Here is a 27,343-nt window from a genome sequence, read left to right as displayed (position 1 = left end):
GGTGCTAATGTAGGTCTTTTGTGAAAGCCGAGTGGCATACTGTGAATTTTTGCAAAGCAGGAGACACCTGTTTGTCTGTTTCCCTGTGGCAGAATGATTGATAAAATATGAAGCCTTTTTCTTAGGTCAGGCACAGCAAAGACAGATACCAAACGTGCTACAGTTTTTGACTTATAAATTCAAAAGGTCTGATGTAGAGCAAGTGGAAAGGAGACAGGTTGGGTGGAGTGGATGTTATTGGAGGGTTGCGGGCGACCCCTCTTCTGCGCCCAGGACCAGTCTTCTAGCACCTGGAAATAGCAGCTGCCTCACTGATGGGTCCCTCCCTGGAGACTGCCCTCAGCCACAGAAGACTGTCTCCCCTGAGATTACGCCTTGTCCCCTCCCCCAGGAGGTGGCTCTTGGCCAGTGACCAGCTGACGTGGGGATACACAAGTCCTGCCTTCTTGTCTCACTTTGGGCTCTGAAGGGCTGTCCCAAAGGGACAGGCTGAAGCTTCAGTTTCCAATGCACCGGGGGGTCAGCTTCTCTTCCAGCCCCTACTCCTGCCTTCCCTACTTCCAGAAATTAGCTAGGATAGGGAGAAAGCTTCTGTCCCAAGGAACTGCCCAGGGCTCATGGCAGGACGGAAGCTATGACATGGATAGTTGTTGACCCAGCTTTGGTTCTTGGAAATTTACCTTGGAAGGTGTGGTAGGCAGAGTTCTAAGATTGCTACCCTCCATTCCCAGCCCCTGGTGGACACACATCTTCTCCCAGTTATTCAAACACCCATCTCGGAACTGCTGTGTCGGAATTTTGCAGATATAATTAAGTTTCCAGATCAGTTGGAGTCAAGATAAGAGATTATCTGGAGGCGAACATGCTATCTAATCACACGAGCCCTTTAAAAGCAGAGAGTTTTTTCCATCTGGTTACAGAAGAGGAAGTCTGAAATTTGAGGCCTATGAAGGAGTTGATGTGCTCTTGCTGGCTTGAAGATGGAGAAGTGTCTCTGGCAAGGATATGGATGACATCTAGAAGCTGAATGCCCCTCCCAGCTAAGAGTCAGCACGGAAGCCAGGACCTTGGTCCCACAACCAGAAGGACTTGAATTCTGCCAACAAGAATGAGCTTAGAAGTGAATTTTCCCTAGAGCCTCCAGACAAGGACTTTGCCAATACCTTGATTTCAGCCTTACCCTGAGCAGGGAACCAGCAGTGCCATGCAGGACTTCTGATGTATAGAACTGTGAGCTAATAAGTGAGCGTTGCTTTAAGCCGCTAAGCCACTAAGTTTGTGGCAGCTTGTCGTGTATGCAGCAGGAGAAAGCTAATACAGGGGGACAACGCAATGGGAGGGTCTTGGGATAAACTCCTCCCTGCTGCACAAAACTACATTTAAGTGGGTCCATTTGATAGCATCAACTACTGGGAGAAAGGGGGAAGGTCCTCTGAATGTGATTAGTCCTGCAGGCGAGCAAAAGGGGAACAGGAAGCCTTAATGGACTTTGAAAACAAACAAACAAACAGACAAAACTCACTGAGTCTGATTAAATTTATCTGAGATTAGATCAAGTTTTTGCAAAAAGAGACAGAATAAGGACTCAAGTTAAAAATTGGTATGAGACTTAAAACCATAAAACTCCTAAAAGAAAACATAGGCAGGAGTCTCTTGGACATCAGCCTTAGCAACATATTTATGGATCTGTCTTCTCAGGCAAGTGGAACAGAAGTAAAATTAAACTAGTGGGACTACATCAAAATAAAAAGATTTAGCACAGCAAAGGAAATCATCAACAAAACAAAAAGGCAACCTAAAGAATGGGTTGATATTTGCAAATGATATAGCTGATAAGTGGTTAATATCCAAAATATATAAAGAACTTATACAACTCAAGACCAAAAGAACAAACAATCTGATTTAAAAAATGGGCAGAAGACCTGAATAGATATTTCCCGAAGACATCCAGATGGCCAACAGACACATGAAAAGATGCCCAGCATCACTAATCATCAGGGATATGCAAATCAAAACCACAATATTGCTTTACCCCTGTCAGAAAAGCTAGTATTAAAGAGACAACAAATAATAAGTGTTGATGAGGATGTGGGGAAACGGAACACTTGTGCTCTATTTGTGGAAATAGAAGTTGGTTCAGCCACTGTGGAAAACAGTAAGGAGGTTACTCAAAAAATTAGAAATACGATATGATTTAATAATGTCACTACTGGGTATTTATCCAAAGAAAAGGAGAATACTAATTTGAAAAGTTATGGGCACCCCTGTGTTTAGTGCAGCATTGTTTACCATAAGCAAGATAGGAAGCCACGCAAGTGTCTACTGATAGAAAAATGGATAAAGACGGTGTGGTATATACATAATGAAATATTATTCATCCACAAAAAGGAATAAGATCTTGACATTTGCAACAACATGGATGGACCTAGGGGGTATTAGGCCAAGTGAAATAAGTCAGACAGAGAAAGACAAATACCATATGATTTCACTTACATGTAAAAAACAAAACAAATGAAGAAATGAACAAACAAAAAACCAAACAGACTCTTAAATACAGAGAACAAACTGGTAGTTGCTGTGGTTGGGGAGTGGGGAGTGGGTGAAATAGATTAAGGGGAGTAAGAGGTACAAACTTCCAGTTATGAAATAAATAAGTCACGGAGATGAAAATACAGCCTAGGGAATATAGTCAATAAAATTGTAATAACACTGTGTGGTGACAGATGGTGACTGCACTCACAGTGAGCACTCAGCAACGTACAGAATTATCACATCACTGTTGCACACCTCAAACTAATATAACATTGTATGTCAGCTGTACTTCAGTAATAAATAAAATTATAATAAAAATTAATAAAATGAAGTTATATTTTTACACTTCTGATTCTATGATATGTGAAATTTATATGTGATTAGCATTTGGTTGTTAAAAGTGTCCAAGACTTTCCTTACCCTACAGTTTCCACAGGACGATGATACATTTATCTTGTCCTGTTGCAGGCTATTCACATGCTAAGAAGTGTGTGCCCGAAACTTCACTGAAATACGGATTAAAAGACTTTAAGAGAAACATTTACCAACTGCAACATATGGACTTTATATGATCCTGATTCAGATAAAATTCAAAGAAAAACTTTTGAGATAATGGGGAGATTGGAACCCTGGTTGAATAGTTTATAATGTTAAGAAAAATTATTACTTTTCAAAGGTGTGATAATGGATATATACATGCATAGATAGGATCACTCATAATGAAGATTTATGGATGAAATAATATAATCTGGGATTTGCTTCCACATAATCGGGTGTGGGGCTGCGGGATTAGGTTCATAGCAGACACAAGTTTGGTCATGAGTTGATGGCTGTTGAATTTGGGGTGACAGGCACAGGGAGGTTTATTATATTTGTTCATTATGACAAAATACTTACTCTGTTTTATTTTGTGTATTTGAAACTTTTCATTAAAGAGAAAAGAAGCCCACTTTGGTCCCACTCTGGTTTTGATGACTGACGTCGCAGGCAGTCCACACCCCTGGGTGCAGGTCTCCTGAGAGGGAGCTGCCTCTTGACATTTGTACCGTTCCAGGTACAGCCTTTCTCTTGCTCCCTTCATTCCTCTCAAGTCTTCTTGGCAGAATTCCTACTGCTCTTCTCTTATATCATCTCTCTTTTCTATTTCTGAGCTCCAGTTCATGCTTTTTCTAATTATTCCCAACAAAGAGAAACTTGAAATTCACATATGCTGCCGCTGAACATCTTGCTGCTGAAAGGGCAGACAGAAATAGCCCAAAGAGCAGACTCTGCGGCAAGGAAAGCATCTGGGGAAAGATTTCTGCCTTATTTTTCTTTAAAATAAGGTTATTTAGCACAGGTCTCAGAAAACACATAATGAACCACATTTCATTTTCCTGCTAATTACATTTGAGCTAAGATACAGAAGTAAAAAAGCATTTTCCTTTTTTTTTTTTTAACAAGAAGTTTATTCAAACAACAAGATGCATGACTTGAAGGCAAGCTATCTAGGAAACTATCATTTCTTTTAGAGTAATTTATCCGTACTTAAAATCAGCTTGCCCTACATATAACAGCTACATACAAAAAAAGTTGTAAAATTATCCTTGGTTTTACAACGATAAATGAAAAACATTAAAATTCTCCGATTAAACAGAGTGTGGAAGAATTTTTATATTGTTCTTTTTTTGTTGTTGTTAAAGACTAAAAGCAAAATAACTTACTGGAATACAAAGAGAAGAGCTGAGTGAGCATGCCATGAATGGAGAAAGGAGCTATTTCCACAGAAGCAGTATTTTTCTCCAACCCATCTCCATTTGATGTCGATCAAAACATACAATTGGCCATTTATTAAACAACAACAACAACAATGACAAAAGCCAGTATGCTTATGCACATACAGCAACTTTATGTATAACAAAAGAATGGGGAGGGGGGAAATGAAAGAATAGAGAAAACTATACTATAGGATATGATACTAGGCAGGATACGGTGGAACCAAATTGCAGTTTTCTAACTGAGAATGTCTTTCTTCTTAGTCTGGAGGAATGGAGTTCTGGAATGAAGCAGCAGATTCCCTTTTTAGTAGACACCTCCCATCTGCTGCTGGAACACATCAGTTGTATCTTCCTCATCTCTTTCCAACTGTGCAGGTGTGTCTGTTTCATGGATTGGCTGCCTGTCAAATCAGAATCTGATCTGCATCATCGACAAACCCTGTCATTCACAATAGGCTTTCATCAGTTTACTAAGTAGCATATGCCTCTTAACCCTAAACTGCACTACAGAACCATCCTGGCTTGCCAGCTTCAAATTAATACGATCGTAGTTCTCGGTCTTGACTCATTCCTTGGCTCTTCATTGGCTATGGTGAGCCCCGGGATCTTCTTAGCTGCAGCTTCACAAAAAAGGGACCAGGTTAGCACTGAACAAGCACAAAGCAGCCCCAGGAGCAGCAGAAAGAGGGTGGCAGTGGTCAAGCATTTTCTGAAATAAAAAAAATAAGTCTCTTGAAAGTGTTTAGAACCTACTAGAATTTGTTTAGAACCTACTAGATCAGGGCAGGAGAAGATCTTTATCATGGGGTTTATTTCCAGTCTATTAATTGTGAAAGAGCTGAGACTTAGCCAGAGAAGTCTGAAACTCCCAACTAACTGACATACCTGTGTAAAATAAAGCTCTTGGCGGGGAAGGGCTTCGCAATACAGCCTAAAGAGCAAGAACGGCTCTTTTTACATCAAAAAAGAATAAAAGACTTGAGAATGAATTTAACAAAACAAAATGTCTACTCAGAAAACTACAAAACATTGTTGAAAGAAATTAAGGAAGATCTGAATAAATGAGAAGATATTTCAGGTTAGAGGATCAGAAGACTTAATATATTGTCAAGATGTCAGCACTGTGGGGGGATTCACTGCAGAGTCATTCACTGCCATCCCCATCAGAATTCTAGCTGGGTTCTTTGCAGATATTCAGAAGAGGATCCTAAAATTCATATGGAAACACAAGGGACTCAGAAGAGCCAAAACATTCTTGAAAAAGAAGAACGAAATTAGAAGACTCATTTCTTGAACCAAAAACTGATTTTAAAGCTACAGTAATCAAGACAGTGTGGTACTAGCATAAAGACAGACATATAGGTCAATGGAATAGACACATTTGCAGTTAATTTTCTTTCAGTCGGTTCTAAGGCCATTCCATAGGGAAAAGATTAGTCTTTTCAAAGAATTGTTCTTGGATAACTGGATATCCACTTGTAAAAGAATGAAATTAGATGATCTACCAAACACCAAATATAGAAATTGACCCCAAATGGATTTAAAAAAACTAAGCTAAAACTATAACACTCTTAAGAAAAAAACAACATAGGTGTATATCTTTGTGACTTTGGATTAGGTAATGATTTCTTAGATATGACACCTAAAGCATAAGCAACCAAAGAAAACACTGACAAATTGAACTTTATCAGAATTCAAAACCTTTGTGGTTCAAAAGACATCATCAAGAGACGTAAAAAAGGACAACTTACAGAATGGGAGAAAATAGTTGTAAATCATATATCTGGTAAAGGATTGATACCTAGAATATATAAAGAACAGTTACAACTCAAAAATAAAAAGACATATAACCTAATTTAAAAACAGGTGGAGAATCAGAGTAGATATTCTCCAAACAAGATAAGCAAATGACCAACCAAGAAGCCCATGGAAAGATGTTCAACACCATTAGCCATGAGGGAAGTGCAGCCAAAACCACACGAGATACACTTCACACACACTAAGAGAGCTCTAATCACAAAGACAGATAATAAAAGGGTTTGGCAAAGACATGGTGTATTAGAACACTCCAGCATTGTTAGTGGGAATGTAAAATAATGCAACTGATATAGATAATTGGTTGTCAGTTCCTCAAATGGTCATACATAGAGTTACCATATGACCTCCCCGTTCAGGTCCTGGGTACATACCCAAGAGAAATGAAAACAATGATCTACACAAAAACTTGTGCATGAATGTTTGGAGTAGCCTGGGAGCTAGGTGACCACTTTTGAGATGGCTTTGTCACAGGGCGGGCTATTGGCTGACAGCTCAGCTGGTTCTGGGGTCCTGAAAACATGCGTCCTCTCTTCATGAGCTCCTCTACGGGCTGTTCTGCTTCTTCATGTCATGGCGACTGGGTTCTTAGAAGGAGAAAGGGGCATCCCAAAAGACAGGAAGCAGAAGCTGCTGGTTTCTTAGGGCCTGGGTCTAGAAACTGTTACCAATACCCCTGTTGCATTTTATTGGTTGAGCAGTCACAGAGCCTGGATTCAAGAGTCAAGGACATTGACCTCAACTCTTGATGGGAAGTGTGTTAAAATTTTGATGACATGTTTTATAACTGCCACACTCCATAGTAATTTCCAGAGCTGTGATGTGACTCCAGGTATGTCTGAATCATGGAGTTCAAAGTCTTAAAAATTCTGCTTTACATCTCAGATAGGAGGGGTGACAGACCCTAGGATGAGTGGGAAAGCTGTTTAAAATATTTTTAGTTGGTTTTAGGAGAGGTGGTATTGTTGTATTACCCTGCTCATAATCATGACCATTTTGAAAGAAAAAAACACAACTATTTGCAATATTTACAGCAAATTTCAATCATGTCATTTTAATGCTGAATATCTGAAGATGGAAAGGTCAGAGACGAGGCTATTAAAAGAACAAACAGAAGAAGGGCTTGTTTCCCTATTAGCAACAGATCTGAAGACAGGGCTCAACCATGAACAGAAAGAGCTCTGTCTACGCTTTGGTTGTGAAGGAGAAGAACAGTCTCTTTATAGTGGGCATGTCTTAACTCAACACCACATTACTCAGCTGGGCTTTAATCCTGGGGCTACAATCAGACCATTCAAAACGCCATCATTATACCTGACAGATGGGGCATGTGCCAGCATGATTCAGACCCGGTAACACATCAAGATGGGAAGTCAGGGCTTTGTTCAACTGTTGGCTTTACGATGCAAATAGAATCCAGGCCCTCTCCTATTTTATTCTGTCATTGTTCCCCAAAGGTTTTCCCCAGAGGATACAGAAATTCCAGCCATTGCCCTCATTTGCTTTGGGGATCTTGGATTTCGATACCACTACAGACGAAGATTTGCATAAATCCCAACTGCTAAAAGACTGGCTTAAATGACTATGACTCAGTAAATAGGATCTTGGTGCCTGGATAACACGAGGTGCTCGGGAGTGAAACTGACATAACTGTGTGGTATTGGAGCGTCGTAACTGAAACAATGAGGAGATCCAGAGGTACATTATTTTCTCGTGGTACTCATTAACAAGGAGAAAATAGTCATTTTTGCTAACCATTGAGCTTATTTTCCAGAGTAAGCCATCCTTGCTGGGATTCCTAAGAACTGCTCTCCTGGACCACACTGGGACGACTTCACATGCAGCTTGGCATAGGCTGGATCTGCCACCGTGCTGTCTCCAGGGGCCCGGCCCCCCGATTGGTCCACTGAAAGGGCTCTGTGACGATAATTCACCGGAGTGGCCTGCATTCTTGGTAGAAGGACAACAGTTTAAACAGACAGTTCTACTAAAGGAACAAGCAAGAAAAATGCTTCACGGGCTGATTTTTAAGGAGCAGTTGTCTCCTTAGGACTAGGAAGGGCAAGGAATCTGGCAAAGGACAGAGTGGTCAGAGGGACGAGAGAGGTTTTTTACTTTCTGCTGAGTCTTGCCCTGAGTGCTCAGGAAACTACCAACAACATTCCCAGCATCTTTGCCTGGCGGGGCTGATAAGCAATATGCTGCTGCCTTGCCCAGGCTGGAACCCTTCCGTCCCTAATGGACCAGAAGCCATTAGCACCATCGATCGCTGGCCAGGATGCGGCCCCAGCCCCTCCCTGGGTGATTTATGATCTCGGTGCTGAGACAGGAGCACGGATGGACTGTCTTCCCAAGATGTGGTCCAGGCGGCGCTAGCATTCTTTCAGCAAAAGCCTTTTAATCAGGAGCAGAGATCCCAGAGGTTGAACAAGTATAAAAACCTGGGCTGAATTTGAGGCTGACAATTTGTCATTGGTGCCGGTCTGAGGCTGCAGACTTGGAAAAGCGGCTGGGGAGTTCAAGAGAACAAGGCTGGTGGAATGGGAAGCATTGGAAGAACAGAGTTTTGGTTGAGTGGCTCATCTCTGGGGAAGTCAGGGTCAGGAGTAAAGGTTTAAAGTCCCTGTGAGTCTCACCTTCTCTCTGTGGCCTCTGCTGTCCCGTTTCTTCCAGATGACGGTTTGCCTGTCACCTCCAGACAACCCTGTAGACTTTCTGCACCAGTCTTCCCTGGGCAGGGAACATTCCAGCAGCAAATCACCCTGCCTGAAGGGGATTTAGAGACCAGGGATTCCCCTATGGTGCTGGCAGCAGGGGGCTACTACTGGTTACATAGTAACAACTCTTTCTTTCTTTCTTTTTTTAATATCCTTGTGGTAGACTTTAATACCTTGTGTTAGGTATGATACCTAACATAAAATTTACCATTTTAGCCATTTTTAAGTGTGCAGTCCAATGGTATTAAGTAGATACACATTATTGTACCTCCATCTCTACAAATTTTTCATCTTCCCAACAGAAACTTTATACCCATGGAACAATACCAATAATTCCACTAAAAGTGGAATTACCGAATCATATGGTAATCCTCTGTTTAATATTTTTAGGATTTGTTATACTGTTTTCCACAGTGGCAACGCACCAGGGTGCTAATTTCTCCACATCCTTGCCAACATTTGTTGTTTTCTTTTTCTTCTTTTTTACTTTAATGATAGCCATCCTAATGGGTGTGAAGTGGTATCTCATTGTGGGTTTGATTTGCATTTCCCTAATGACTTATCCTGTTGAACATCTTTTCACATGCTTCTTGGCCATCGGTATGTCTTCTTTGGAGAAATGTCTACTTAAGTCCTTTGCCCATTTTTTAATTGGATTTTGTTGTTTGTTTTTGTTTTTATCCTTGAGCTGTAAGAGTTCTTTATATATTCTGGATAGTAATCCTTTAACAGATAGATGATTTGCAAATATCTTCTCCCATTCTGTGAGCTGCCTTTCACTCTGTTGATAATGTCTTTTGATGCACAAAGTTTTAAAATTTTGATGAAGTCTAATTTATCTATTATTTCTTTTGTTGCTTGTGCTTTTGGTGTCATATCCAAGAAATCACTGCCAAATCTAATGTCATGAAGATTTCCTCCTATGTTTTCCTCTAAAATTTAATACTTTTAGCTCTTCTGTTTAGGCCTTTGATCCATTTTGATTTATTTTTTTTATATATGATATAAAGGAAGGGTCCAATTTCATTCTTTTGCATGTAAATATCTAATATTCCCAACACCATTTGTTGAAAAGACGGTTCTTTCCCCATTGAATGGTAGTGCCCACTCTTTTTTGACTTTGGCAGATTCTACTCCCCTACACCTTTCAGATTCCATGTAGGTCTAGGTAGATTTAAGTGTCTCTGTCGCAAGCCTGACTATGCTTTTCACCTTTGGGATCTGCCATCCACTCCATGCATTCACAGGAATCAAATGTAGATTGGATTTAAATAGGATTTAGGTTGTCTGGCTAGTACATATGGTAAAAGTTGCACATCGTCAAAATTAGCCTTGAAAATCTTTGTATCACCCTAAAATTACATTGAGTGACACATCTCAGTAAGTTAATCACAGCTGGTTTCCTCTTTTGTGTTAGACCTGACTGCTTTTTGACAGTGGGGAGTGGAGAGGGAGTTGGGTTTGAGCACCAGATGCAGTGATTGGTCTGCATTTAGGGACAATTTTTTTTATGAAAAATATGAATCTATACCAATAACATCACTTCCAGGCTGTCTAGATGCTCACGAGGTATGCTGTCCTGGGCACAGCGATTGTCCATGGGAACAGCACTGCTCATTCCAAGGAACTTGTCCACTGGGTGAGGTGTGCTGCTGGCGCTAGTACGTTGTGTTTTCTTTCACTCTCTGCCCACTGCAAAAGGTTTAACTTGTGTAAGTTGAAAGGCATATTGTATGGCTCCACTGTGGGCCATAGGCAGCTGGGCATCTGGCTTGTTTGTGGGTTCCAAAATCACTCCTTGCCTACCTTCATCTTGCTCCTCTTTGGGCTACATTGGTTAGAAGTACCTTGGCCTTATGACTTCAGTATGGTTTTGGTCTTGGATCCACTCATGGATTAACTGCCTCCTGTAGTTTGGCCTTCAGATGGCCAGAACTCCTTGGTTCTTGGATTGTTTGTTGAGGCTTGGTTTGCTTTTGAATTAACTTTTCAACTAGGACTGCTAGACTGTGGGGCTCAGGTTCACTATTGAAAGGCCTGCCCTTTCCCTGTCCCACTCGCTGTGTGCCAGGCCGCTGCCCAACGAGGGCTTTTCCTACTCATCCCCACCCTCTCCTGTGGGAAAGCGGGGAGAGAGAGAGAGAGAGAGAGATCAGACTCTGAGGGCTTCTGGAATCTGCTTCCCAGACTGGCCCTAGACGCAGCTTGGAATCCCCAGGCTGCTGCTGGGCTCCTCTTTCCCTGGGACATCCTAGACCTTCCTGAGGGAGGAAGGAAACTTTTTATATCACTCCTGAAATATCATCTGAGATCTAGGTGGTTACTGTGGACCCTGAAGCCACAGGGTGTCACTCTTCTCTGGACGCTCCATCACTCAGAGTTTCTGAAAAATGTCTTGTCAATTCTAATTTCCCTTTACTCTTGATTTACTTCAATGTGTTTACTTCAATGTGTACTAGTTAAAGGTCACTGCTGGCTTTTTAGGGAAGACTCTTTAGTCCTGCACTGAGAGTGTGATTAGCCTTTCCCAGGCTAGCCACTGTCTTGACGTTCTCTGGGTTGACTGGCTCATTCCTCAGCTAACTTTGGAGGGGGGAGATCTTCCATGGTGCTCTCATCACTGGTTTATAGTAGGAAACCAAACCAAACAAACCAAATCATAACAATATTTCCCACACTGAGAAGTCATGGCTATTTCCACCAATGCTAAGAAGCTGGACCGTCCCACATAGGTCCACCTCCAGAGCTGGTGGGGAAGCCAAAGACACAGCTGATTGAGACAGAGGCTCCCACTCACCGTGGTGTGAGCAGAATTGGGACACCTGTGGTCCTTGTCCATCTCCAGCATCCACAGACTTTCTGATAGAGTTTTTGAGCAGCATGAGAGGTGCCATTTCTTGAACACCTCCAGGCACCATCTCTATGCCAGATACCTCCTCTGCATGAGACACTATACCTGTCCAGACAATGGGTCTTCTTCACAGCCCTTGGAGGGAGGGCATTAAAATCTCTGATTTGTGGTCAATGGAAATGGAGATCTGGATGGTTCCAGCAGCTTGCCCAGGGGCACACGGCTGGTGACTGGCAAACTCTGTACTGCTTGATTCCAAACATCTTCACCACACAAGTGCCCATCACAATTCTGAAGTAGCTAAATCTCATCTTTGCTGCTTTCAGCTTTCCCCACTCCCTGTGTGCTCCATCTGTGAAGCAATAATTCACTATAGCACCTCAAACGGCCCTGGGCCCTCAGGTGGAATCTGGAGCTGCAGTTTTCTTCTTAATTTCTGTCCTCGCTCTGAAATAATTGGCCCCAGGTCCACCCCAGTAGGCTCAGCTCTGGGCTGGGTCATTTATTATACAAAATGGCCACAATATTAATAGAAGATAGTGGCTTCATCTGTCTTCCTTTTTATTATATGTTTGCACTTTAATAGAACTCTAGCGCAGGGGACTGTTGGTAAGAATTTGAGGTACATAACAACCCTGGAATGGAAAACATTTTTGGATAGGCCTTGTCGGTATCCTGCAAATCTCAAGTCACACCACACAGGCCAAAGCAGATGGTGGTGGAGGGGTGCACACAAGGCTGAATGCCCCTTGGCAGGGAGGGGAAAGACACCATCTCCTTCCTGCCTCCCTTTCCGTAAGTGCTGAGACGGAAGGACTGTGATGAGATGGAAGGACTTTGTGGTCAGCATTGTAAGCACTTTGACGGGATATATGAGATCGGAGACACTGAAATTACCTTCAAGGAGCCAGACAGAAAGGCAGGCAATAAAGCGGTAGGGGACCAGCCTGCAGCAGACAGATAGGGTTTAAACCCAAGATCCACCATTTGCCCGATGTAACTGTCACCCGCTCTGGGCCTTAGTTTCCTAAGACACAGGGATAACGGCACTTACTTCACAGGTCTGCAAGGATTAAGGGAGTGCGTGTCTTGGAAGAGCACTCAGCAAATGACATCTGAAGAAGTGCAAAACACCACTGAACTCTACACTTAAAAATGATTACGATGGAAAATTTTCTGTAATGTATATACTATGGACTGAATAGTTGAGACCCCCAAATTTTTATGTTGAAACCCTATTCCCAATGTGAAGGTATTTGGAGGTGGGGCCTTTGGGAGGCAATTAGGTCATGAGGGTGTTGCCCTCTTGATGGGATTAGTGCCCCCGTACGAAGAGACAGGAGACAGCCTGCCCCCTCTCTGCTCTTCACCACCCGAGCACACAGCAAGAAGACAGCCATCCACAAACCAGGAAGAGAGCCTCCCTAGACAATGGATTTGCCAGGTCTTGGCCTTAGACTTCCCAGCCTCCAAAACTGTGAGAAATAAATGTTTGTTTTTTAAACCCCCGGTCTGTGGTGTATTTGTTATAGCAGCCTGAGCTGACTAAGACAGTATATTTTAACCACAATTTTTGCAGAGCACAAAATGACACAGCCCTGATCCACTGGCTCCCTTTCCTTGTTCTTCCCAGATTCAGATATTCACCGGGGGTGACACCTGACTTCTTCCTTCACATTTTAGCCAAACGTCACAGTGTTGGGGGGTGCAGGCCTGGATCCCCTATTTTGGAGAAGTGATTTGGAACTTGCTTAGTCTGGACCTCATTCTTACCCTATCACGTGAAGGCACGAAGTGGTGGTTCTGATGTTGATGCAAAGAATGAGAATAAGCCCACTGTGGTCACTGTGATGGGCCTGTTGGCCCAAATGTACTCCAAGACCCAGACTGAGAGAATCTATCAGTCCATCACTGCCATGGCTGGGTCATGTGGTGGCAGCTGGGCTGAGAGCACTCCAGGTCCATCTGCCTCTTCCTTACTGGTCACGCTTGCTTCCTGGCAAAGAATGGACATAAGCTGTAGCAGGACTTGGGCTCAGGGGCCTGACGGAGCTTCAACAGATGAGCTACCCCCAGCCTCAAAGAAGGAAAACAGATTTGCAGAGAACAAATGGAGATGACATCTTCTCCTGACAGAGGGAGACCCTCCCTTCTGGGGGCACAGAACCTTGGAGCTGGATAGCAGGGTCTCAGGAGATGGTGGGGCTCTCTCTTTGTTGAAGGAGCTGGAAGGCACAGGGTAAATGGCGGGAGGCAGAAGGGCCAGTAAGAGAGAGTGGCAGGGCTTCAAGGGCACTCAGTGACTTTGTGAACAACCTGACAGCAGGTAGGCGACAAGCACCAAACGTCCAAAACCCCACATCACAGGGAAGCCCCCAGGCGGTTTTGACTGCAGCAAAGTGGGCTCCCATTTCCACCAGCGGTGACATCTTTGAGATGCTGTTTCCAACATGCAGCGACATGGAGGAGGCTCCAACATATGGCGTTGAACTGAAGACGCTAGACAAGAGCACATACAGTATGATTCCATCTGCATGACGTTCAGAGAGACAAATCAAGGGTGATGGAAGTATGAGCACTTATATTCTGGCCAGGGACAGGGTGCAGGTGGGGAGTGGCTGGACAGGGAATCAGGGAACATTCTGGGGTGATGGCTCTCGACTGGCTAGTGGTTACCAGGTGTAAAATTCAATGAACAGTGCACTTAAAACCTATGCAGTTTACTGACTTATATTACACCCCAATAAAATTAACTAATAAACACACACAATTATGTCCAAGTGTACAGAGCCTTGTGCTAGATGTCTATAGGCTACAAGCATAAATCCAATGAGAATTTGCCCTAAGGGAGTATAGAGCACATAGTGGTATAGATCAGACAACAGACATGGTCAGAAGTCATACAAAAAGAAACCTAGTGATAACATCCTTAGAGAGGTAGGTACAAAGGGACACCAGAGGCTGGAGGGAAAAAGATGACTTCTAGCAGCAAGAACTGCATTGGGCTTCATAGAGGAGGTGGTATTTGAGCTGCATTTTCAAGGAGTTGGACAAGAACCTTCCAAGTAGAAGAAACAGCCAAATGAAGGCAGAGTGAGAGTAAGTCTAGGAAGCAACACATTGTTCCATTGGGTTGAGGAGTAGCTCATGACAAGGGAGCATGGAAGAAAAGGTTAGAAAGCAGGTGGGATCCATTTGCACAAAGGTCTTGAACGTCGGCGGAAGAGCCTGTGTTGACTAGCAGGTGGTCGAGGGACTTCAGGCAGGAATGTGATACTGGTGTAATGCACAGGTGAGACTCGGGAAGAGGGAGGCTTCGGGGTGAGACTTGGTTTATAGCCATCTCGTGTCTGCTATCCGCGACCAGCAGCACCGGCCTCACCTGGGAGCTGGTTAGAAAGGCTGACTGACCAGTCGATTCCACCGAGGGAACCAGAACCTGCATTTTGACAAGATCCCCAGGGAGAACTTGTGCACATCAAAGTTTAAAAAGCGCTGATCTGCAGATCAGATAATGGCACACTACAGTACAGTACAGTACTGTACAGGCAGAGTGAGAGGGCATGTGTGGGGATGGGGGGGCGGGGGCAGGGTCTTAAATCCATCCTTTGTTGCCTGAAATCCCGAGCACACTGGGGGCACGTATGTAGAGGGTGGATCTTTACGCGGTTGTTTGACGGGGCTGGAAGAATGGTTCAAATCTGGAGCCTGCAGAAGAGCAAACGAAACTCAGGGAAAAGCAGGGGTAAAATATCCCAAGAGAAGTGTTGTTGCTCTTCCATTTCCCATTGGCATCCTCCGGCAAAGACCTCTGTGGGTGAATAATGGCAGAATCAATATTCTCGTCTACAGACAGTGGAAGGCAGGAGTGTACTTCATTTGAATAATTTATCATCCCCCAGCATTAGGAATTGAAGAGTTGCCAACCCCTGAGTTCTTGAAAAGGTCATGGTCCCTTTCTATCCTTTTCTGCCTGTCCTTTCAGGCCAGCTCCTCATATGCCCTGCCAGACTTTGTCAAGATAATTCTAGGTTATTTGTTTTTTGTTTTTTTTAAGCTACTTTGTCTACGGTAAATTTTCCTGTTTAAAAGAGCTGACTTTGGAGGAGTGCTCCCTTTGGGTCCAAGGACAATGAGAAGCTGGTCAACAAAGGCTGTGGTTGCTGGGGACTCCTGTGTTTATCTCGCTCGTCCTGTCCTATAACCCGGGTGCTTCAGTCCCTGCCCTCCTCCCCGGGCCTATGTGAGGCTAGCATCTTGCCTGGCTAATTGAACAAAAATTTCCCCATCAATTTATATCATGAAATGTTCAGACAGAAAGAAAAGTTGAAGGAATTTTATAGTAACCATCTAGTAGCCCATCCACCCAAGCCCCTTGACTTCGCTATTCATATCTGCTATCCTTGTTTTATCCCATACTTATCTATTCATCTATCCCTCTCCCCATCCATCAATGGGACATTTTTGGATGAGTTTCTGTTTTTGTTTTTTTCTTTTGAGGTAAAATTTACAATCAAAGCAAGGCTCAAATCTAGAAGGTTTTCACTTCTTGAGTTTTGGTAATTGCCTTAATCTGTGTAACATAAGCTCCTACCTCCCAAGCGACAGAACATTCACCGACCCTCATGCCCTTTCTCTGCTGGTTTCCAGTTCCTCCCTTGCCAGACGCACTGCCAATCTGAGCTTTTTCTTTTGTAAGATACCCCCACCTTTTTTTTTTGACAGTGACTTTTCTTTTTCTCATACGTTCACCACTTTTCTCTACAGCCATAAAACACTAGAAACCTGGACAAAGTCTACGAGATAATGGTTTTGACATTGGACAACAGACGGTGCGGGAAGGTCATTCCTGAGAGAAGGGAGTCAAACGAGGTCATCCTACCATGGCTGCAGAATGTCAAAGAAATGGAGTCCTACAGTACAGTACAGTACTGTACAGGCAGAGTGAGAGTAAGTCTGGGAAGCAGCACATGGTTCCACTGGGTTGAGGAGCAGCTCATGAGAAGGAGCACGGAAGAAAAGGTTAGAAAGCAGGTGGGATCCATCTGCACAAAGGTCTTGAACGTCAGGCGGAAGAGCCCGTGTTGACTAGCAGGTGGTCGAGGGACTTCAGGCAGGGATGTGATACTGGTGTAATGCACAGGGGAGACTCGGGAAGAGGGAGGCTTCGGGGTGAGACTTGGTTTATAGCCATCTCGTGTCTGCGATCCATGTACAGTAGTACATGTTCTTTTTGGTCTGGCTTCTCTCACCCAGGACAATTTTGAGATTCATCCGCGATGTGCTGTGTGCTGGTCATTTGTTCATTTTTCTTGCTGACAAGTATCACACTGTGTGAATCTACAGCAATTTGTATGTCCATCTCTTCATGGAAGGACACCTGGGAGTCCCCAGTTCAGGATATTACCCATCTCCATTCTTTTGTAAGTTTTGTGGATGTACGTTTCATTTCACTTGGAGAAACGCCTAGAATGGAACTGCTGAGCCAAAGTGCAGGTGTACGTTTTAGTCATACACAAAACTGCCACAATACAGCCCCCCTACAATATACAAGTTCCAGTTGCTTCACAGTGGGAGCTGATGTTTTTAATTTTAGGCACGCCAGTGGCTGAGTACTGCTCTCTTGTGGTTTCAATCATCTGTATCTCCCTGATGACTAATGCGATCCAGCAATTTTTTGCATGTTTATTGGCCATTGGTGAAACTTCTTTGCAAAGTATCTAATCATATCCTTTGACCTCTTTAAAGTCAGGTTGTCTTGTTATTATTGAGTTATAAGAGTTCCTTATTTGTCCTAGATAGTAGTCTTTAGTTCTGTGACTATTTTATCTAAGCCTATGGTTGGCCTATTTATTTTCTTAACGGTTCCTTGATGAGCAAAAGTTTTTAATATTGGTGAAGTCTAATTTCTGCATTTTTTTTTCCTTTTATGGTCACTATTTTCTGTTTCCTGCCTACGGAATGTTTCCCTACTCTCAGAGTCATAAAGATTTATGTTTTCCCTTAAAAGCTATATTACATTGACATTAACTTTTACATTTAGGTTTATGGTACATCTCAGGTAACATTTTCTGCATAATGGTGGGGGAGCAAGTACTGAGGTTTATTTTTTCCATGTGGACATCCACTTATTTCTACACCATTTATTGAAATGGTTCTCCTTTCTCTATTGTATTGCTTTGTAACCTTTGCAGAAAATCAAACATACTTTTGCTTCTGGCCAAGATGGTGTAATGGGGACCAGATTTACCATTGAGCCATAAGACACTAGAAACCTGGACAAAGTCTACGAGATAATGGTTTTGACATTGGACAACAGACGGTGCAGGAAGGTCATTCCTGAGAGAAGGGAGTTGAACGAGGTCATCCTACCATGGCTGCAGCTGACCGCCTAGAGAGTCTCCAAGCTGCAGCACAGGGAGGGGGACCCAAACCGGGCCTGGTGCTCTCCCTCAGTGGAGGAGTCAGAGGAGGGGATTCAGGGAGATGAAGGCAGCTAGAATTTCCAAGGCAGAATGCCAGTGAGGGGAAGGGGGCACCCCACTTCTGTCAGGCTGTGAGAGGTGGGGGCCAGTGGGTGTAATCAGGTTGGGTTGGGGGCTGTTGTTGCTCTGGTTACCTTCAGGGCACCACCGTGCATTTTCATTCTCTGCCTCAGTGGGCAGCTGTCACCTGGTGCTTCATGCAGGGCCTGTGGGGTCGGAGGCTTTCCTCCACCTGCTTCATTGGTTCCTACACGTCCACCACAGAGGGGGTCTCTCTCCATGCTTGTGCCCCCCACCAGAAGATGGCTGTGGCTTGTTCCTCTGTGTTAGGCTTGTGTGGGGAGATGGGGGCTCTCAGTTCTTCGGGTCTTTCCTCAGTGATAGGCACAGTCACCTGCCTGGCCCCAAACTTTCTCATGATGTCTGACAGAGGCCATGGCTTTCCTGGGCTGCCTGTTGTCCAATGTCGAAACCATTCTGTCACAGATTTTCATCCAGGTTTGTAGTGTTTTATGGCTCAGTGGTTAATCTGGTCCCTGTTACACCATCTTGGCCAGTAGCAAAATTCATCTGATGTTCGACAAAGGTTCCAGGGCAACACGATAGAAAGAGCTGTGCAGACCACCGCCTCTTGTGTCCAGAGCTCCTCATCCTTCTAAACTGTGACACTTGGGCCACACTTAAGAATCTGTTAACTTTCAAGCTATTTCCTTCCTACTAGCTTCTCATAGCGGCCATGAGTTCCTCCATCTCTACCAAAGGTGAATCAGCTATGTGTCCTGCCTTTTCTCAGCTCGTCACCCTTCTAAGTTATGTTCACTTCATTGTCTGGTGGCATCGCCTCTTTGATGGGCTCAAGAAAGGTAATGATATTTTTAGAGTGTCTGGCTTTTTCTTGTTCTTACGGTGGAAGCCACGAGCTCCCACTAAGCAAAGTGGGGCTCAGACTCATTCATTTTAACACACATTTGTTGAGTGCCTCGCTCGCCTGGCCCCATGCGTGCAGAGGAGGTAAGACACGGTCTTTGCTGGCTGCTGCTGAACAGCTTGTGCACCAAGCTAGCGGCCTCACAGCAGGATGTGTTCACTGCTGGTATACACAGAAAGTGCTGGAAATGGAGAGTAGCCATCACTCAGGCCTGTCAGGGCCACCGTGGAGGGTTCAGCGGATGCCCATGTCTCATCACATGGAAAAGCAGTGATTTTCAGGTGGACAGTGGAGGACACTGTGGGCAGAGAATCAGCACACCTATAGTCATGGCGGGATGTCAGAGCATGGCTGTCCTCACGGGTCCTGACCCTGATTTCCAAATTTGCTGCTGGTTGCTGGTGCTCCCTGACAGTCATACCCCAGAGCCCAGGCACCTCTTAGATAACCATCTGTCATCTTGGTTTTCTATCAGACGTCAACCCGACATAATCACAAGCCTGGGCAAGTGGCCTCCCACTGTCCTGTCACCGCTCTGTTACACACTCCCATGCCATGTGTTCCCTGTGCCTTTCTCGTGGGCCTCACCAGACCTCAAGGGCAGCGGGGGTCTTTGCATCTCTGCATGCCCAGCAGCCAGTCGTGCCTGGCTTGGTACAAGCTCAGAAAGTGCTGGATGAGCTGAAATCAAATACTGTTCCTGTCCACCCTGTCAAGGGTCAGGCCACTCTGCTCTCGGGTCGGAACGGTACTCCGCCAAAACACTGTGGGAAATTAACATACAGATTCTGGAGTCAGTTTATTTATTTCTAATGGAAGAGAGGGGACCATCTTATTTCAGGCTGTCCCTTCTTCCTGGAATGTGCAAGTCTGGTCTTTTCTAAATGTTAACTTTTCGGGAGCTAAATTATTCATTCCTTCCTCTAACCCAGTGACATTTTGATTGCTATATTCACTGTTTAAATTTTGAATGATCTCAGATTCTCCTTGTGCCGGTCTCGGCATAGAGATAACAGCAAGAGGAGGGGACAGAACGGCTTGCTCTGCAAACACTGGCTCCAACTGTAATTCTACAGAGTAAGTGGCGCTTGGGCCGGGGAGACAAGGAAGGCATCTGTTTTCAGCTGTGACATTCTTTCCCATGGGAAATGTTTGCCCATGTGTTTCATTCCTGCATTTTGCTTTTGCCTCTTTGCCTCTTCACAGCAGAACAATGTCATATTTTTTTCCAGAACACAGCTCAGTCTTGGGTATGTGGGACAAAAGGATGCCTTGAAATATAAAACACAAAAAATCTTCTAACTAGTAGTGAATTTTGGAAGAGTTAGGGTCATCAGATGCAAGTGTAAAGGGTAGTTTCTCTACATGCACGGTTCAGTAATTATGCAGATGTTTAAAATAAGGAAAACAGCTCGTCACTGTAGTTGTCCTTACATTCACAGTTTTGGGGGCAGAGCTGAGGCAAGAATGAAATCCAGGCCATAGGAAGGGAATGTGGAGCAGTGGCTTTGGGAAATCAGGGTGAAGCTGATTCTCGAAGGCTGGGTCAGAGCTGCTTGGGGAAGGCCTCCCTCATGAAAGACAGCAGGTGCCAGACACTGTGTTAGCTGCGGTCTCAGATTCAATCCACGCAATAGTAACTAAATACCCATTTTCTTCATCTCCCCCATTTTATGTACCTTGTGTTTTTCCCTTTGTTTTTCAATGAAACCACCCCACCACCTAAAACATGAGTTCTTTCCAGATGATAGGTTCAAGTTGTTGTCCCTACCCTATTTAATCTCTCCATCTCATTTCTGTTTGACTCTTTTCCCTCTTGGGTCCCGCGGCCATCTCTGTCCCCTCCTGTCTGCTGGTGTGCAACGAGCCAGCAGTCGGCAGTCTCCTGAAGATGAACGTGGCCGAGGCTGGAGCAATTGGCCAATAATTGCACAAAGCTCTGTTTATATTTTCCTTACTAATATCCACTTAACAAATGTTTGGTGAATACCTACTATTGGGACAGACACACAAATCCTCGTACATCTTGTCAGATCATAGGCGAAAGTGCTGTGTGACCCCAGAGGGCTGGCCTTTTGGGAGCTCAGAGAAAGCTTAACAAGAGCGGTGATCTGGGGCAAATGGGGAGGGTTCTTGGGCTTGGAGGGGTCTGAAGCTCATTCAGTTTGGATAGCCCTTTAACCAAAAATATCTTACTTCTATCCTTTTACAAAAACAAGAAATGTCCATGTGAACACATTGCTAGAACCCCTCCCACGGTCTTAGTAGAGGCCCGTGTGAATGGAAGTCCTGAAACTTAAATCCCCTTAGCTTCCCAGTAAATCTGCCACTGGAGATGATGTTTGAGTTGGGTTTTGAAGGCTGTCTAGGAGTTTGCCAGATAAGGAAAGAAGGCAATAACCCACTTGGCAAAGCTATTAGTATTTGCAAGGGCCAAAGAAGTGAAAATGTGTATGACAGCACTGATTGTATGGGGTGAGTGGTGGGAGATGACATCGGAGAAACTGTCCTGGGGTCAGATTGAAGATGACCTTCATGTCTCAGGAGTTTGATTACACCCTATACCATGTGCTCAAGAGAGTTTTACACAAAAGTGTAGTATGACCAGATTTGTTTTTTCAGACAGCTCTTCTGGAGCAAGATGAATAATAGCTTGTTATCGAAAGTACCTAAAACCCTTGATGACTGATATCACCTACTTACTGAGTCCAGAGTTACTGGACTGCAGTTTCAAGGAGTGAATTCAAGCTATATATTTCCATATAAAAAGAGAAACATACAATGAAGTGGATAAAGCAAGTTGAAGAACATTGGAACAGTCTGATATCATTTATGTAAGAAATGTATAAATCCTACAGAACCACCCTGTGTTCTGTTTATGGATGCACACCCCTGAGGCTCTCGGGAACCTCACTACGTTTCCCTTAAGAGCAATGATTCAGTGTTGGCTAATTAAGGCTTCATGGCAACTTTGTAGAACGTAACTACCATTGGTAATGAGAATCAATGTAAATTATGTAATGTATAAATGTCAGCAAATGTTAACCATTCATTTTGAATAGTGGATACATGAGTATTAGTCCAGTAGTCTTTGTTATTATTTGTATTTTCTTCAAAAAGAAAAGAAACAATTTGGAGTATAAACATGGGATAATTAAAAATTTTTTCTTTCCTGTTAACTGGTTTAGCTTGAGATATATATATACAATTCTTACATTAAAAAAATAAAACGGAGGGGTCAGGAGCTTCTTCATCAAGGATTTCAGGGGAGAAGCCCATCTTTAGCACCACGTAAACATCAGAAGACTGGTTCTCAACATCTGCATTAGTCTCAAATTGGACCCACACTTCACCCGCTTTAGAATCTGTGTCCAGATTTGCATGAGGCCTCCAATGCATTCCGATCCACCTCGGTTGGCCACACTTCACCTGTTGGTCTTTCTAATCCAACACTGAGCTGACAAAAGCCGCGTGGGGAGTGGGGGCAAAGGTGTCCAGCTGGCCGAACACAGGAGCCAGCCAGAACGAGGCTTCTGCCTGGAGCACCAGCCAAGGTGCGGCCTTTGGAGTCAGTGGGGCCGCCAGACACAGAGCCCGGCCCCTGCGTACCTCTGAGCTGCTCGGATGGCGGCCTTTTAAGTACCTGGTTCCGATGAAAGCCAGGAGGTTTGCTTTTCATCTTCACAGGGAGGAGAAAGTTGCTCTCTTTCCAAATCAGCAGCTCTTGCTATCATTTAGTGAAGAACACAGAAGTGAGGCTTTTTCGGCAACAGATGTGGCACCGTAACTCTTGGTCCTATTCTCAGTCTGTCACAGCAACGCAGCAGACATAAAACTTCCTTATTCTTTTCTTGTTTTATGTATTTTTCCCTCGACTATTTTCAATTTTCAAAGAATAAATGAGTTGTCCGTTAAGCTGGGCAGTTTACCAGAATGCTGTTACAAAACAGAACGAGTGTTTGTCGTTTTCCTAATGCTGAGTCAGGGAGGGCCTTGTGGGGAAGACGACGTATTTGGGTATCTGCTGGGATCCAGTGAGTGTTTGGGGTTTGTTCAGTCAACTTCTGTTATCGCCCAGAAGTGTTCCATCTCTCAGACCCTTAAGCTTCAATATTTTGCTCAGGCCATTTGCAGAGACAGCGACAAAGCCTTCAGTTGTCACTGTTCAGAATGAAGCCTGCATTTTCTAGTCCCCCTTCCAACTAGGTGTGGTGATGTGACTCAGTAGTACTAGTTTGATGGGATGAAAGCAGAAGCTATATATGCAGTTCTTGAAAAGTGTCCTCATAGGAAGGGGGCAATTTGTTCTTTACTCCTTCCTTCACACTGGGTGGAGTAAGGCTGTGATAACTGGGGCATGAGCAGCCATTTTGGACCCTGAGTTAGAAGCTGTCATTGAGGGTGAAGGCGACAGAGCTACATGATAGAAGCAACGTACCTCCTTATGATTGTGGACACCAGCCCTGCGTTGCCTGTGTGTCCATGGGAGGGAAACAAGCCTCTCTTGTTCACAGTACTGCTCTTCTCGGTTTTCTGTCCCTCACAGCCAATCTCAATCTTCATATTTATAGCTCTCTTTTCGCCATTGTTTGCAACTCAACCACATCAAGACCTCAGTCCTCTTTATTCCAGATTCTCTCTTGATATTATTTTCTTCACTATCCATACGCACTTTCCAGCCCGTGCAAGATGCTTCATGCTATGACTCAGAGTCCTATGGTGACCCATTAGTCCTCAGGACATAAAGAAATTGATTCGCTGTCCTCGTGGCCATGCAATGAAGGATCTGTTTGTAGATCAGTGTCCGAAGGAAAGCCTGCTCTCTCACAGCTGCAGCTGCAGCCCAGGGGATGACAATTTTACCAAGATCACTGATCCCTCAGAGAAAGCAATGGCACTGAGCACAGCCCCAGGTTGGGAGCTGCTTTATGGACGACACTGGGCAGTGCCCGAGAAAGGACGCATGCCCATTCAAGGAGACCAGTGGATACAAACACTTCTTTTAGCTGTTGCCTCAGCAGAAGACTTGGGAGTCTGAGAGCTGCAGTCCAGACAGGGAAGCACTGCAGAGAACGAGGTGGGGCTGGACCCTGCCCCGTTACATGGGTGGGGAGGCACCACCACCTCTTTAATGAGAAGGAGGCTGCGGACCATAGCCAGTGTTTATGACTCCGATGTGGATACTATGTTAGAATACTCTCTGATGTTGCTGTGAGCTCAGCTAGTTGCAGCAAATCCTCTTGCTATCCTCGTGGAGCTCTGAATCCAAGAACTGAGCTAGATATATTTTATATGGAAAACATGAATTAGAAGGGCCCCATCTGAGTCAAGAGTCTCATCCCCAAAGTGGATAAACCGAGACAAGGATGTCTTTGTGGGGTTCACCTGCTGCTCCCAGAGTAGACCAAGGCCCAGCCTCCTGTGTGGGCAGCACTGTGTAGTTCCCTACACGGCAGTGAAGAGGAATTAAGCCTTTCTCTTCTGCTGGACTCAGGGGTCGCTTGACACAGGTCTCTACTGACTCATCTCCATATCCCTGCAACCAAGACTGGAATGTAGTAGATGGTGAATGAATATCTGTTGATTGACTGAGTGAAAGAATCTTGACTACAGGATGGATATGTAATTAGACTTTATTCTGAAAACATAATCACCTAATAATAACTCAGGTGACTGGCCTATAAGATGAATACAATCCCTGGGGTGATTTAGTAACGGCAGGTGATCAGAAGTCAGAAGGAAAGCTGGATTACGGTTGGCCTCGTGGGCCCTGTAGAATTGTGTTACGACTAACAGATGGCACGCTAGGCCCGCATTATCTGTACTCACAGCTCTTTCTCTTGCACTTGATGCATATGAGAAAGAACCAGTGGTACAAAATAGCGTGCCTCCTTACTCCAGGAGATGCTGGCATAGAACCAATAACAGCAGATGCTCCGGAAGGAGGAGAAAGGTGTGCCCTAGCTGCTCAGTGTAGGGTAACCCCTTGGCCTGGAGCTATGGTTCCCTGAGGGATGGGCTAGTCCACTCAGGGGGAATTGTGGCTTGGGGGTGACACGACCCTGGAGGGGCAGCTTAGGTAGGGGATAGCTGTTAATGCCCAGGTGCAGACTACCCAGTGGCTCTTCCTTGTGGGAGCCATGGATCTATTATCAGACAGGGCTTTCCAGAAAACATCTTCTCACAAACTCCACCAATGGTCTCTTATTACTCCCACAGTTTCCCCACTACCACTTTCCCCTTTCTTTTCCTAAAAAACCATCCCTTCTTCTGAGCTGGGAGGATGTCCTGGGGATCTCTGAATAACAAGTGTCTCAGCATGAACAGGAGCATGAAGTGAATGGAGGATGGACAGATGGGTGGCTGGATGGGCGGGTGGACAGGGAGACGACTGAACAAACAGGAAGAAAGTGATGATAATAATAAAGGAGTTAAACCAGGAATTAAGGCAGAAGCATAGCACATTTCTGTGTCACCTGGTTTGGCTGGTGGATAGGCACCTCGTTATTAAAGTCCAACAGTAGCTTAAAACACAATCGGGGTTTGAAGCACACCCTAGTCTAAGCCCTGCTCATTTGTTACCCGATGCTTATAAATGCTTCATGGTGGCATAACCCACACAATTAAGACAACAATGGACATCGGAGAGCAGTGAACAGGGGAGGAAGGAAATATGTATATATTTCCTGGAAGATTTTGAGAAATGGCTTATTCCTGGGGATCACGTATTTTTGACAAAATGTCATCTTACAGAAGCACACTCCTGGAAAAATGTCAGCAGATGAACGCTCCTGGAATCAGGCCACCTCAGACATGGGTGTGCCTCTGTCCCCAACCAGCCTCGCTCTCTGGTGCAACGGCTCGGGTGGAAACCAGCTTGGTTTGCAACTGTGTGTTTGCCAACATTTTCCAGCGGCACCACAAGAAATACCAGTATGTGTTGCTACCGTGACAAATGCCTGGCCGGGCGATTTCTCTCCATGATGGGTCTGGTGGCAAAGCTGTCAGAAACTTGCGGGCAGGAACCCAGTCTGTTCGGCTCCCACCATGTGCCCAGCCCCAGCAGAGAGCCAAGCACTTGGCAGAGGTCAAATGTTTGCTGAAGGACTGAACAAAAGGCACCATGTGAGGAGACTGGAGTGGGACTTGTCTTTTCAGGACTAAGGGAGGGTCTGTTTACAAGGTCTCTGGGTCCTGACTCTTCATATGCCACCTGTGGGGCTTAATCAGTCTTATTTGAAGGTGACCATGGAGGGTTGAGCTTCTCATGACCCCAAATGGTGCATGGGTAGGAAGCAGATTACTAATGATGTGTTTCTGCAGATATTTAGAAATGCTGCTGGAAGGTTTCTCCACTGAGCTGGGACAGGATAAATGGTGCAGAAGGAGCACCTGCCAGCTGCTGGCTGTGAGCACAGGCTCTGGGCCAGCTGATCCAGGATCTGAGCTGCTGCGTCCACATTTATTGCCTATAAGTGACCTAACCCCTTTGAGACTCAGTTTCCTCATCTATAAGACGCGTAGGATTGTTGCATTAAATATGATACTACCTAGTACATGGTTGAGTGCTTGATAAACGTTTGTTACCATGTTAGTGATTAATTATAATTCTTGGATGTATTAGGCCCAGCCAATAATTGCAGGGCTTAGGCGGAGAAGGAACACAAACTGGTCAATTTACTGGAGGCAAAGGGAGAGGTGAGGTTTCTGACACCTCACTGTTCCAGTCACCCCTTGTCTTCTTCCTCTGAAATAGCTCCAGATCTGCTTGGCCCATGGTGGGCAGGGGCCTCTGAGTGGTGGTGCCCCGGGAGAAGGTAACGGCTAAGTGACCAGAAGACTTGAATGAGGGAAAGTTCTAGAAAGGATGGAGAAAGAATGACTAATGGGAAACAGGCACTATATTCAGGTCCCCAAATCATAAATGTATTAAAGGAATGATGTGTATCAAATACTTTGTGAAACCATGGATCTGTCTGCAAACCGCAGCTATCAGTATTATAATGTGCTTATTATTGTGCCGTGTGTGTGTGTGTGTGTGTGTGTGTGTGTGTGTGTGTGTGTGTGTGTTTATGCTAGGCAGTGGGCTTTTCAGGGTATGCGGGTTAGCCTATATTCCTTAAATGTTAATGCTTTTATTTATATTTATTAAGTATTTATTATTCCTTAAATGTCCCCACCCCTGCCCCCCCAAATTGGAAATGAGTGTGTTGGATCCAACAGGCATTTCTTGAGGGTCTGCAAATTTGTGCACAGCA

The 27,343-nt window shown here is 44.5% G+C and overlaps 1 pseudogene; it reads right to left on the bottom strand.

Annotated features, from left to right (window-relative positions):
• Window positions 1–4,593: 4,593 nt before the first annotated feature.
• Window positions 4,594–8,053, bottom strand: LOC123789923 (small ubiquitin-related modifier 2 pseudogene; annotated as a pseudogene).
• Between the last annotated feature and the right edge of the window lie 19,290 nt (window positions 8,054–27,343).

Source organism: Ursus americanus, chromosome 19, assembly GCF_024610735.1.
Source record: "Ursus americanus isolate L20-20 chromosome 19, mUrsAme1.1.p, whole genome shotgun sequence".
Classification (NCBI taxonomy): Eukaryota; Metazoa; Chordata; class Mammalia; order Carnivora; family Ursidae; genus Ursus; species Ursus americanus.
Note: the sequence above shows the minus strand (reverse complement) of the source record. Positions and strands in the feature narration are given on the sequence as shown.